General features: G+C 32.4%; 3 long non-coding RNA genes across 4 annotated transcripts; 1 reads left to right on the top strand and 2 right to left on the bottom strand.

Annotated features, from left to right (window-relative positions):
- Nucleotides 1-3466: 3466 nt before the first annotated feature.
- Nucleotides 3467-4690, bottom strand: LOC107941197 (uncharacterized). Its single transcript, XR_005922134.1, has 3 exons — nt 4206-4690; nt 3889-4120; nt 3467-3774 (listed from the first exon to the last, which is right to left on the bottom strand). It is a non-coding gene; the product is annotated as an uncharacterized lncRNA (long non-coding RNA).
- A 143-nt stretch (nt 4691-4833) lies between these two features.
- LOC121224501 (uncharacterized) lies at nt 4834-9430 on the bottom strand. 2 transcript variants are annotated; one of them, XR_005922132.1, is made up of 3 exons: nt 8656-9430; nt 5698-6033; nt 4834-5606 (listed from the first exon to the last, which is right to left on the bottom strand). It is a non-coding gene; the product is annotated as an uncharacterized lncRNA (long non-coding RNA). The 2 variants fall into 2 exon arrangements; XR_005922133.1 differs by having other exon boundaries at nt 5698-5939; nt 8656-9422.
- On the top strand, nt 6628-8859 carry LOC107945345 (uncharacterized). Its single transcript, XR_001696516.2, has 2 exons — nt 6628-6934; nt 7468-8859. It is a non-coding gene; the product is annotated as an uncharacterized lncRNA (long non-coding RNA).
- Nucleotides 9431-14839: the final 5409 nt, after the last annotated feature.

Here is a 14839-nt window from a genome sequence, read left to right as displayed (position 1 = left end):
CTTACAGCCACCTGGGCCTGCAGAATCAAATTTGATTTCCACTCTGGTAAGGCCTCGATGATATTCTTTTTTGTGTCCTCCTAATCTTTCTTGAAGGTTTTATCATGAGAACGACGATGGCTCTCTAGTTCTGCTTGGTGACTCTCTCCCATAGCTCTCAACCTCTCTTCTAAGGTAAGCTGTTTATCCTTCAATGAATTGACTTCCTCTTTTAGTTACTCATTTTCAGTCTTAGCATCTTTGTGTTTTCCCGTTAGAGTTGAAAGTCGTGCATCCAGATTTCCAATCAAATTGGTAGCCTTTCGATATTGCTAGCGTAGTTCAACCAAAGAGTTTTTGCCAAATTTTACAGCCTTTTCTAAATTAAATATTTTATTTTTGTAATGCTGACTGGCATTTCTAAGAGCCACACTCTAAAGACATTGCTCAACAGACCTAATCACTGAGACTTGGGCCATAACAATTAAAAGGTCCTCATTTGAAGTGGATACGAGGTAAGAAAAGAAAGCTTCTCTTAGTTGAGGAGGTAATAGACTTTGTAGTTGTTTTGGAAATGGTGCTAAGAGGTGTGGGGGTTGGCAAAGACTCCAAAAGAGCTCGCCAAAAATATACTTCCTATTCCAACAGGGACAACCTCAGGTAATTGAGAAGAAAGAACTATTGGTTGAACCACAAGGATCGTCTTTGACAGACTTTCTGACAATGAAGGATCAAATGAAGGCATGGGAGAATTTGGATGAATGACAAACTCCTCTAGAGAAGATGGAATCTCTAGAATAGTAGGAACTTAAAGTGTATGAGCAATTGCAGTCACGGACTCCCTATGTGACCTATGCCTTATTAGTGAAGGGCAAGCACTACTACCAGACTCCTAAGTGCTCTCTTCTACTCTAATCCTTTTCTTAGTTTTCTTTGTTGTTGCCTTCTTTTATGAAGCAGTAGTGGTTTTTCCTAGATTTCGAGCTCCCTTGAGAATAGACGAGATGTCCATGTCTTGAGAACTGGAAGATGATGAAGGCTCTGCACCATCAATAGGAAAGTTAGCTCAACTAGAAGTAGAAGCAGAAGTTGTATAAGGATTAATAGTGTGATTCCAATTTCGAGGAGAAAAGCCAAAAATGCTATAAAAATAGAAGGGTGGCTTTCTTTTATTTCCCAACAAAATGTTTTCCAAGTCTTAATCTAAGTTATATAGCAGGCTTCGAAACTAGATGGCACTCTAAGATCGTTCAACCATTTGAAAGAATCCTCTGATTGATAACCATTATGGCTCACTTCCTGTAAACAATATTGGAACACGTTTCTAACTGAATCGAGATCCACTAAGTTAAGCAAACAACCCTTCTTTAATCGTTTATATTACACATTAGCAAACTCAGAGTCCACTGGCTGACATTGGTTGCAAGTGCTCTTCTTCAGAAGGGACCATCCGGTTGGAAAACCAAAACTAGACTCAAGCCTACAGATGAACCTTAAGTATTTTCCTTTCCTCTGATAGAGGTTTGAGATATTGTTCTGAATAATAGGCTCACACTCAAAATGTGTACTAAAATGGGCATTACTAGCAGAAATGCCTTATCGAATTACCTTCAATTGATACAACTTCTAAAAGACTTTCAACATAGGTGGCTTATAATGCATGCAATAGTCAATGTTGTAAGCTACCAGCGTCACCAAGATAAAGCTAATAACTTTCGTAACGCAATATCATACTTATTTAAGACAAAATAGAAGAAGGGATTTAATGGTAGATGGAAATCGGTCTCTAGAATAATTAAGGGTGAAATGAAACCTCTAGTATTATTACTTAAACGACATTTTCTAGGTCATTGAAAAATGTAAGTGAAGTTTGGGATTCGAATACCCCGAACTCCAAGATACCAAGTCATCTCGTCCTCGATGGTACTACAGGTAATTGACTGGGTTCTCACCCCAAGCAAGGTATTCTCGTGACCATAAGGTCCAAATGGAATAAGGCTGGCAAAAGAAACATGATTAGCTTGGCTTCAGCCCCTCATTCGAGTGGTGGTTCGAATTATTTTAATGACAAGCGTATGAGAAAGAAAAAGAAAATAAGGGAAGAATGATTAGTACCTTGAGTAGATGAAGATGAAGAAAGTAGAGAATAGACTGAGTAGATAGGAAATTAGGCAGTCAATTGTTGCAGTAAAGTAAAAAGGGGTGTTGAAATGATAGATATAATTAGAGGTAATCTTACGAGAGAAGTCAAGTAAGATATGATTGTTCAAGTCCTCTAATATGATGGTGACATCTATCATGAGGTAAGTTATGAAAATTTGAAATTCTAATGAAAACCATTAAGTGTGGGTCTCGTCTAAGTGGGGAAGTGTTGTAACACCCTGTATTGGCGGGTCTTGAGTTTAGGCGAGTAACCCAAAGAATCTAAGTGGCATGGTCCTATCTGTCCAATTGACACTTCCGGCGCATGCGGAGGCATATAGCTAATGTTAGAGTATATGGTAAGGATTTCTCTTTGAAATGTGTGAATATGTATAGAAAAAGAGATTGGTAAGCATGTTAAAGGTTCTTAGGCAATAAGGGTATCGCCAAAGGTAAGGTACGCCTAGTTTGTCTAGTTATGGTGTGAGCTACATTCTAACGAGATGGTCAGGAATAAACTAAGGGCCAGTTCTTTATTGCTTTTGAAAAGTGCTTTTGAAAAATGCTGTGGAAAAGTGCTTTTGAGAAGTGTTTTTGAGAAGTACTTTTGAAAATTTTGAATGTTTGGCATTGTTGTCAAAAAGTGCTTTTGAAGAATAAAATGATCATTTTAGACATGATATTATAAAGTAACAAATATGTATTTAAATAATGTTCAAATTAGTTAATATTATGATATTTTAGCAAAAATATAAAAAAATTATTATAACTTATTGTTAAAATTTTAATATATAATATTAATTTTAAATATTTCTAAGTAATTAAAATTAATTATTTATTAAATTTAATTAGAATATATAAATTATATTTAAATATTTAAATATAATAATTAAATATTTGTAATTAGATATTGACACAATTGTATTATTATAAAAATTATTTTTTATTTTTAATTAATGCTTTTAACACATTTGTATTATTTTATTTTAAAATATATTTGAATATATAACTCATATTATATGTAAACATAACATATAAAACATAAACCTAACAAATTAAAATATTACATATATTTAGATTGAAGTTTTAAAAAGGGATAATATTTATATATCAAATATAAATACTAAAAATTTTACAATAGCATTTACAATTTAAAGTGAATTCATTAAACTGGAAGCTATAACATCTCTTGTTAATTCCATTTCAAAACCACTTAAATTGTTTGATTCACCATCATCATCACTATCATCGTCATCGTCGTCATTATCATCACTTTCTCGACCATGCACATTTTCTGAATCAATATTATTCTCATATGCTAAGTTAATATCTTCATATTCCATAAAATCTGCATCATTTCGACAGACATGTTTTCGGATAAAATTGTGTATCGTCATTGTAGCAACAACGATCATCGTTTGCTTTTCAAAACTATAACTTGGCATATCCCTTAAAATGACCTATTTTTTTTCAAAACACCAAAAGTTCGTTCAATCACACTACGTAATGATGAATGTGCATGATTGAATACCTCTTCTTTACCAGATATCGGTCTACCTCTACGGAAGTCAGGTAAATGATATCGCTGACCTCTATATGGTCCAAGATAACCTTTCATTTGAGGATATCCAAAATCAATAAGATAATATTTTCCTACAAGTCATAATATAACAAACAATTAATTCAAGAATTTTTTTAATAAAAATTATCAATTAAAGAACTTATACTTTATTATTTAAAAAATCACATATAAACAAAATATCTAACCATTTGGAGGGTGCGGAAATTTTTATTTTGGATCTTGAATTGCATCAAGAAATATTCTACTGTCATGTGCCGATCCTTCCCATCCAGCCATGACAAATGTGAAACACATATTAAAATCACATACTGCCATAACATTTTGAGTTGGGATACATTTTCTTCCAATATAGGGAATTTGTTCATTTGGTGGAAGAATAGCGGCAATGTGAGTACCATCAATTGCACCTATGCAATCCTGAACAAATAATCATATTAATCTCGTGCATATTTTTAGTCGACCAAATATATTAAAATATAATAATATAAAATTAAATTTTAACCTTAAAATGCGGCATATATCTAGAATCATTACGTATTTGTTCGGGTATTGAGCTAAAAAAAGGATCTTCGGGTGCAATTAGATCAGTGGCCATCCTTGAAACTTTCTCAAGCACAACTGCAAAGTGTCGACTTATTGTTGATCCAGACCTTTGAAATCTTTCTCGACATTGAGAAACTTTCACATCGGTGCCCAAGATGTATAAAAAAATTCCCAACATTTCAGTAGAAGATATGTTTCTTGAAGTTTGCAAGTTGTATCTTGTCTCCAAAACTCTCAACAAACTTATGAATACCATTTTAGACATCCTAAAATTAATCATACAACGTGATTCGTGACCGTTAAGGATCTCTCGGATCCATGTCTCACCTGACTGTTTTGAATCCATGCATGGTTGCCTCAATATATACTTCTCGTAATATAATTGCATGGAAGAAGATGCAACAACAAATAATCTGTTAAAACATTCCATGTGTTGTAAAATCTCTTTCTTTTCCCTTTCATCGTTACTTTCATCACCGCTATAATCCTCAACTATACTCATCACCTATGAATAAATTTTATATCCAAAATCACATATAAACAACTATTGATAAAACTAATTTAGTAAAAAATAAGTAGAATATAAATTCAATGAAGAAAGACCAAACATAAACAACTTTTAATAAAACTAGATTACACATAAATAAGTAGAACATAAACTCAATATCCAAAAACCAAACATAAATAATTGTTGATAAAACTAGTTTAGCATTGTTGTTTAGTCACATAATAGATATCTTTGAACCCTAAAAGATCAGAAAATTTTCAACTACCCTCCATTTCCGTCTTAAGCCAAAAAGCTCTAATCTTGGAATTATTTGATAAAAACATAATTCTCTTGTCCTTATTGAGCAAAAATCTAAGTGCGAAAAGCTTCTGGAACTTCTTCCGACATGCTGTCAAGCATTTTGACTGCTTGTGGAATACCAAATGGATCCATAACAGGAGTCAAACTAGATGTGGCTTGACTCATACTGTCAGCTGCATTGCATAATTTTTCTATTTGACTGGACAATCTTGTAGCCCCTCCAATTTGCTTTGAGGATTTCTTTCTTCTAGTTTTAAAATGTGAACTTGACATCTCAGGGTTTTTTCTTTTTTTACTGTTTCCATCAATTTGAACATCATTTGAAATGTGAACATCATTTAAAATGTGAACATCATTTCTCATATTTTCTTCTTCATTCTCTTTAGGTATTTCGTTGTTAACATCATCAAAAAAATCACTAGGGAGTGTACCGAAAGAAGGTGCTCATGCTTTATCACATGTTGCAACTATCCCCATGAACATTTGGTCCAACTTCCCTTCAAATTCAGGATCAATGCCCAATGTTCTAAATTTTTTAGCTTCAGGCACAACCTACATATAAAATGATAGTTTAATAACAGTAATTATCAATAACATCATAAATAAGAAATAAAATAAAAAATATTTAGAATTATTAATGTACCTGGAGCCTACTCTCCCATCATTCATCCGATGCATCAACGGTTCTTTTTATAGGATTCCACCCTAAACCAGTATCTTCGCCTTTAAGTTTCTTCCAAGCTTTCCATTTTTTTAGGGCATCCCACCTATTTTTAAGTTGTCTTTGTGAAAAATCCTTGCCCGTTTCTTTCTCAAAGTTGGTCATTATTTTCAACCATCCATCTCTTGTGAAATGAGTACCAGGCCTATTGCCTTTCAATATCTCTTTAATACAAATATCACAAAATATTTTTGTCAATCTCTTATCCCACATTGCTTTTACTTTTTCATCACTAACTTCAACCACCAAAGTACTCATCTATTGTGTATACGAACAGATTCGTTTCAGCCAGTAAAGCAATCAAGAAAATAAAATATCACATAAGTATATATGTTTACATGTGTATCAAAATTTTAACTATATACATGAACAAATAACAGTAATAATGATAATAATGAAGTAATCCAAAAAATTGATTAACATGGTAAAATGATATAACTTTATCATTACCATCATTAAAAAATAAAAAAAAATCACGAGAATTAAGGGCTAAAATTACTCTTGATGAACATTTACAGGCACAAATTTTTTAATTAATATTTATGTAATTAAAAATAGTCCCTTTAAGATGATTATTAATTATTATTATTGCTACTGAAAAAATTTTACATTCTTTTACATTATTTTCTATAATTTTACAAAGTTTTTAATTAATATTTATGTAATTAATATTTATGTAATTAAAAAAAGTCCGATGATTATTAATTATTATTATTGCTACTGACAAAATTTTACATTCTTTTCTTTAATTTTACAAAGTTTTTAATTAATATTTATGTAATTAATATTTATGTAATTAAAAATGGTCCCTTTATGATGATTATTAATTATTATTATTGCTACTAACAAAATTTTACATTCTTTTACATTCTTTTCTGTAATTTTACAAAGTTTTTAATTAATATTTATGTAATTAATATTTATTTAATTAAAAATAGTCTCTTTTTCTGTAAAGACATTTTACATTCTTTTCTTCTCCCACGCCTCCTCTGTCATTCTTTTATTCTCTTCGATATTTTCTCCCCCCATCTGTTGCTTTATTCTTCTTTTTCTTTTTTCCCCCTTCTTTTACCTAATTGCTTCCCAAATGTCTCTTCAGATTGCTTGCCCAAACCCTAGTTTGCTCTTTCCTCTTTTAACTTTCCAAGATTTTTCATGTGTATGTTTGTGGAATTTATTAATATATAGAAATAGAGAAGTGAAAACTGAAAAGAAAAGTTGGATTTATCTATTTATGGCTTGCTGCTCTGCTTTAATATCTGTTGCTTGGCTGCTTAGCACTTAATTGGACAATGAATAATCTTCCATGATCCCATGTATTATATATATTAGTGATAAACATGAGAATGCTTGCTAGTACTGCTAAACAAAGGGGAGATTGGCATGAATGTTAAATGTTTGGTAATGAAAAGAACAAAGATGTAGGATATGTCTACTTAAGATATTTGTTTATTATCTGTATTTAAACTTAAGATAGATTGTTGTTCTTTAGTTTTTGTGTTTTGGTTTAAAAGAAGAATTGGTAATGGTCAAGTTCTAAAAGGAAAATATCTTTTTGTCTTTTTGCCTGTTTCTCATGGGATTATTTAAGTCTTAATGGCTGTTCATTTTCTGCTCTAACATATAAATTAATTGATGATGAATTGAATTTCTCAGTTTAATTCTATGTGTTATTCTGTTTTAAATTTGCAGGTTATTTGTGAGAAATACTAGTAGAAAGTCAAAATGCAGGCTTGTAATGGAGCTTGCAATTAGTACTCAATTTGTTTTCCAAATGTTTCTGAAAATTTTCCTTCTCCTTTAATTTATTCCCCTCTAAACTCTACCAGAATGAGCTGTTGTTTGCTGAAATAGAGTATATGCAGAAAAAGGTAAGTATTTTTTTTTTCCGTTCTTGTTGCTCTTCACATCGCTATTTAATCCAAAACTGATATTTTGTATTTTCACAATTCCTAGCTGCTGCTAGTTTTCACTCTCATGCCTAATATTTCTTATGCTTCTCAACACTCAATATCTATTTCTCACTTATACTTCTTTTTTCTTTCCTCACTTATACACACTACACATCTAAACGTGTATGTATATAGGCTATATAAACCGACTTAGAGGCTTAATCTTACTGCCATACTTTCAGCAAGCTACCACCTTGCTTAGGTTCTTGCCACATTGTTTCTATCCATGCATTGTCAATTTAAAACCATTTATAACTTTCCACCTTGCAAGCCAACTTATCAACTTTTCTTTATGATAAGCTGACCTTGAAATGGATTTGACTTTTTAAACTTCCCCTCAAATCCAACTTTTTCATTATATGTTTTTCTTTTAAATTTGTGGAATATGTTTGTCTTCAGTGAATTTGTAAAAATTTCGGTTAATTAATATTTTGTCTTGCAATTTACTAGTTGAACGTTTTCATTCTTCAGTGAATTTGTAAAAATATCGGTTAATTAATATTTCTTCTTTTAAGCTGGTGCCTCTTATTTGAGATAGTGTACAGATATTTTGAAAGTGTGAAAGGTTTAAAAACCAAACAACTCGTGAGCTGAATGAATATACATTGTAAATGTTCAAAGATTGAGACAAAGATAGGGGTTTGGGCTTGGTGAACATCATGTAAGAGCAGACGATAGAATCATCCCAACAAACGACACATGACAATGTTTTTTTTGTTAGGATGAATGCATGGATTACAACCCCCCAAATAAATAAAGCATGCCAAAACAAAGAAAGGGATGAAATTCGGTTTGGGTTTTGATTCCAGAAACCCTATGCTAACATCATTTATTTTGTCCATTATCTTAGCAGCCAATACCATCTGTTTCATCATGCATAAAAGTTCAGGCAACAAAACTCATCCTATGAAAAAAAAGATAAACTCACCGGTGGTGGAGAAAAAGAACAATGCACCAGCAGATGAAGAAATAACCAACAGAGGAACAAAGAACCAGCACCAGCAGAGGATTAATGAAGCAGCAGAGGAACAAAGAAGCAACGATGAGAGAAGAGATGAGAGCAAAGAACCAGTTTGTGTGTAATAGGCTAAAAAAGTAAAAGAGCAGGTTAGAAGCACTTTTTGGCCGGAAAAGCAGAAAATTTCTGCTTTTTCATCTAGCCAAAAATACTTTAGAAAATTTAGTCTACTGGCCCCAAATGAACTTTGTTCTTCATTACTTTTCACCCAAAAGCACTTTTGGGTGTAAAAGTGCTTTTCAACTAGCCAGAAGAACTGGCCCTAAGGGATAAATTAAGGATACGTAAAGATTTTAGATTCTTATATACGTTTCTCTACAACTGTAAGCCACTAATAAGGACAATTTTAAAAGTTGGTGACACGTGTCAAGTTTCACTATGAGATCATAAGTTTTACATATATATATTGATGTAACCTTTATAAGAAATATGGAGTTATCTTCTTCCTTCTATTTTAAAAAAACACCATTGTTGACTTGTTTTAAAGCTGATCGAGGATCTTTATTGCTAAGCTGAAACTAAGAATCAGACTTCATGTAGAAGGTTGTTTCATATTCTAGGTAAGTATTATGGACTTGCATGTTAACTTTTGTAAGAGTAAGTCTATTTTATGTGTGTAAATAGTAAGATGAGGAAGTAAGGTGTTGCATGAAGGTTATCTAGGTTTTAGATGATGATAAAAGTTATATGAATGAGTTTTAATGGTATCTTTATGTCTTATAAGCAATAAATTGTTGAGATTTCGTTATGGGTGTTCAGATCTGGAGATCAAGCTACTATTCGTGGGTGTAAGGTGAGTCTCTAAGCTAACTCATATGTATGTAAGCTGGTTTAGTCTAGATACTTATGTGAAGAATCGTATGAACTATGAACTAACATTAGAAAAGGATGGTACGATGAGTATGTTGATATATGAATGTTGGATAAGATTTGCATGTATAGGTTGTATGAATCTAACAAGTATAGAGTATGCAATAAGAAATCTGAAATCAAGAATATCATTGTAAGAGCATGTTTGAGAAATATGTTAAGTTTGGTGATAATGCATGAAAGGTCTATTACATGAGTTTGTGTCTGTTCATCGCGGTGGAGTAAAAAAAGGGTTCCGTTGGGACTTTAAACACGATTTCTGAAAGGAAAATTCCATGACCATGGCATTATATTGTGTAATACCATAGTTGGGCTATGGCATTATATGGAAAAGAAGTAAAAGAAGGTGATTACCCAAATGGGGTTCTCTACGTGACCCAGGATGATGAGGGATAATCTTCACGAAATGTGAGTCTAGGTGAATCCTTATCGTGAACACGCCAGAAAAAAGAAGCATTTTGGCGATCTATGAAAAGGAATACTTTATGGTTATTTATAAAAAAGAAGTCTTTGTGGCGATCTATGAAAAGGAAGCCTTTGTGGCGATCTATGAAACAAAAGCTTTTGTAGAGATATATGAAGGGAATGCCTTTGTGGCGCACTCTAAAGAATGGCCCTTGTGGCAACCATTTGAAGGAAATGCGTTTGTGGCAGACCCTGAGAGAAAGAAATGGTATCCGCGACGAACTCTGAAGGAACGATAGTTGAAATGAGCTCAGAAAGAAAACTCCTTGTGGCGTATCATGTTACACCTTAGATGTGATATTCTAATGAGCTTCCTTTGTGGCGAGCTTCGTATGGAATATTATGGCGTATCCTACATGGTCTTAAGACAAGAACAGAGAAACTAGAATACGCTAAAGCATGTGGCAAAATTGAAGTATGGGTTAATTAGACTTAAAGAACAAATATGAGTAAGGGATATGTCTGGTAAATTGAATAAGGTTATCTGTCTCTAATTATTAAAAGAAAAAGGGTATTCTTCAGAAAGGATCAAATTGTATAATTAAAGAATGTATCTTCTATCTAAGTACAAAATCATTCATGGATTTTGATGATATAATTGCTTAGAGTATGTATGTAAGAATAATAGTATTTTATTTGTATGAACCTCTAGAATGGGTATGGTTAAGGAATCACGAAAGTGCAGAAAGAAGAATGTGAGTAATTTATCAAAGATGCGAAAAGTATGGCATGATTTCAGAGTCAGAGGTGACATCTATGGTATGAAGAATGACATTCTCAGAAGGTATTCGCTAGGGACAAGTAGAAATCATGTCATTCTTCGTACCATAGATGTAAAATAGCAAAGATTTCAACTTGTCATGATTTCAACTCGCAATAGATGTCTTTGTATCTGGTCATTATGGGAAGGTATTCGCTAGGGACAAGTTCAAATGATGGTGCTATTGGTTATTTGAGAAAGAAATTTAGCCCTCAACGGGGTTTAGTTCAAAATGGTAAATATCTTCACATGAGATGCATGACACACATTGTGAAGTTGATTTTTGTTGAAGGCTTAAAGTAAATGAATAAATATGTTGAACGTGTTAAGGGGGCTATTAGATATGTGAGGCAATCTCCAGCTAGATTACAAAAGTTTAAGGAGCGTGTTATGGTGGAAAAGATAGAGTGCAGGAAGATGTTGTGTCTTGATGTTTGTACTAGGTGGAACTCAGCCTACTTAATTTTAGACACTGCTCAGAGTTTTGAGAGATTTGAATAGCAAGATACAAACTTTAGAGCTGAACTTGAAAGGGGGATGGTTGGCCTAGAGCGGATGATTGGGATAGTGTTAGAAACTTGAGGGATTTCTTGGAACAACTTTATGAAGTCACTTTGCGTGTTTTCAACACTTCATATGTCACATCCAATAATTTTTTGATGAGCTTTCTAAAATTGATATCCTTTTACGAGATGTTTAGTCAAATTTTGATGTTGAATTTAGTGTTATGACCATGAATATGAAACACAAGTATGATAAGTATTGGGGTGATATTGATAAGATGAATTTACTTGTGTTTGTTTCTTGTATTTTAGATCCTAGACGAAAATTGAAGTATTTTGAATTTGCACTAAGTGAAATGTTTAATGCTAAAAAAGCTTGTGAAATGATGCAAAAGTTGAAAGAAGCTTTGTATAAATTGTTTGATGAGTATAAGCCTCTACTTCATAGTGCTTATAGCCAATCGAGTGTGGTAGCACATGTTTCTCTCAGTGAACCACAACAAAAAAGACATCATAAAAAAGTGGATTCGAAAATCATCATAAAAAAAGACATCAAGAAAATTGAGGAACAACTCCAAAAGCTTGACAATACTGAAAATGGTATATTTTTTTAATTTAATAGTTTCAATCACTTTTAAATTAACTTATTTAATCATTTCAATTTTAGACTTTTCTTGGAATGCATCAGAGCGTACCCTAAAGTCATGAGCTTTCATGAGTTGAAGGGTATGCTTGCTCTCTCATTCTTGTTAACTTGCAATCGATTCATTTGTTTATATTATTTTATTTTTTGAAATGCATATATTATTATATGCTCATTTTTTGCAAATATTTTGTAAGTATAATGCAAATGGAGATCTTTTGGAGAGAAGAAATAGATGTAAATGGAAAATATAAAAAACTATTACATTTTAATTATGTGTTAATTTCAAAACTCATGTAGTGTTTTTAATTATATAGTGTTTCAAGACTTATAATTCAGTTAATTCGGTCAAATAAACATTATCAATTTTTTTGATATGTTTTATACTTGTTTTAAAAAAAAACAAGAAAATATAAATTTTGGTTAATTCAATTAACCAACTGAATTAACCGAAATATTTTGATTTGCTTAATTTTTAAAAAAAATCTTGATTTGATTAACGATTAAAGAATTAAAAAATTCGATTAATTCGATTTATACTAGTTCGGTTCGATTATTAACTGAATCGATTGTTTGACCACTCCTATCTCCTACCCAACTATAATAATAGTCTTGTTTTCCCCATGGCATCCATTGTTTGATCGTTTCTTACTTTTTCTTTCCAAAAAGTTTAAGCTTTTAAGTCTTCATCATCTCTTATAGATATTTAAGAATATGAATCTACAAAAAAAGAAAAGAAAATAGAGAAGTTCCATGTCGTTTTTCATGGGAAGAAACCTAACATATACTGCTCATGGAAAAGTGTGCTCCTAGTTATTGGTGTTAAGAGAAGCATGTACAAGCTATTCAAACATGAGGTTTAGAAACTCAAGTGACAAAGTTCCTTCATCCAATATAATCATCAACATTCCCATTCCCATTCCCTTCATAATTTCTGATCCATTCAAAAAATTTGCACCCACCCTACAACCTACCATATATTTGTTAAATCATACTTCCATCAAAACTGTATTTCACTCATATCAATCAACGACAATCTGATAATAATAAAGTACAAACAACTAATAAAAAATTTTAGTCATCAAGTAAAATAAAATAAAATAAAATAAAAAGGTTCAATAATCAAGTACATAAAGTATCAAATTGGAAATTAAATCTATAACCTGATAACCCATAGCTTTAATGAGAGTGAGATTAATTTCTTTCAAATTATGGTATTGATCAAAGTCCCCCTTCCAAAAAAATACCTCCTTATACTTTGATCACGCATTTAATTTCTTACCTTTGCTCCAAGGTATTTGAAATACAAATCGGCTCACTCAATCCCCCACCATAAGATTTTGAGCTTCCTATAGGCATCTCCAACTTGCAATGTCATCTGAAACAAGAACCCTAACCTCGACCTCAGAGAATGTTTTTTCTTTTTGGACAGTAACTTTTGTAACTTATAAAAACATTTTAATTTTCAAAATTATTTCTAATGGAATTTTGGCAATTTAAATAATATTTTGTAAAAATGAATAAAAATATCACACATGGCAATCCTTGATTGGTGGATTTTTTTTAAAATAATAGTCAACTTTTTGGGTAAAACAAGTTTTAAAGTGTAGTTTAGGTTGAGAGAAAAAAAAATGAGGTGCTAAAATAGGAAAACTAGTATAATTTAAGTATAATATTTTGGGTTAAATCTGTACATGCCAAATTTTACCCGGGTCTAAAAGACCTTAATTGAAGTAGCCCAATTAATAAGATAAAATAGTGGCCCAAAAAACGTCAGAAACCCTAGGGTTTCTAATCATCCGCGCCGCAGCCACCTAGCCTGTTTGCGTCACAACCAAGCCTGAATCCCCGCGCCTTCACCTGCAAGAAACAACCAAAAAGGAAATGAAATCAAAGATTTCGAATCAAATAGAGGAGATTCGTTTCTATATTGTTTTATTTCTAAATGGCTATAAAAAGCCATTGATTTACTGTAAAAAGGATCGGATTTTCGAGATCAATAAAAAGAAAAACAGCTACTTTCACAATCAAAAAACAGAGTTCAAATACAGAGGGCAAATCGATCGAAAAGGTGGATATTTACCATATTTATTTATTTATTTTTGTTATATTTTTATTTTTATAAACGAATAATATAAAAATAAAAAGGAAAGAAAATACCTTCGTTCGAGTCAGAACCACCATGGACGATTGAGGGATCCACCCCCGAGGATCGGTGGCCAGAAACGGAAAGGTTTTGGGACTCTTTTCGCATTTTCAATTGATTTTTTTGAAGGTTTGAACCCAAATTTGGGCTTAGGGGATTCGAAGGGTTGAAAAGGATATTTTCTTTTTTCCGGCCACTGCATACGACGGTGTCGATGCCAGAGATCGGCGGCCGGCGCGATGGCCGATGATCGGCCGATGACCAGCCGAGCAGGGGAGGGGAGAGCTTTTCAGAGGTTTTTTTTGTTTTTTTTAAAAAAGGGTTTAAAATGATTTTTTGAAGGATTATTTGGCTTAAATAGCCTCTTCAAAACTACGTCGTTTTGAACTTGGGATGACCCGAATCCGACCCGACCCGGCCTAGGATCCGCGTGTTTTTGAGCGGAGGGGTAAATTGCGCTTTTAACCCCTCCGCCTTTTAATGTTTTTGCAATTAAGTTTTTTTAATTTGCCTTTAATTTATTATCGTTTTCAATTTCGTCCTAATTGGAACGACGTCGTTTAGAGGAGAAGGGAAAATTTCCCTTCCAGCCCCTCTATATAATTCGCGCGTTCAATTTCGTCCTCCAGACTTTGATTATTTGCAGATTTGCCCCAGATTTTTTATTTACAGTTCAAATTAGTTTTTTTTGTTTTCTTTTTTTATTA

The sequence above is a fragment of the Gossypium hirsutum genome, chromosome D12 (assembly GCF_007990345.1).
Source record: "Gossypium hirsutum isolate 1008001.06 chromosome D12, Gossypium_hirsutum_v2.1, whole genome shotgun sequence".
Taxonomy (NCBI): domain Eukaryota; kingdom Viridiplantae; phylum Streptophyta; class Magnoliopsida; order Malvales; family Malvaceae; genus Gossypium; species Gossypium hirsutum.
Note: the sequence above shows the minus strand (reverse complement) of the source record. Positions and strands in the feature narration are given on the sequence as shown.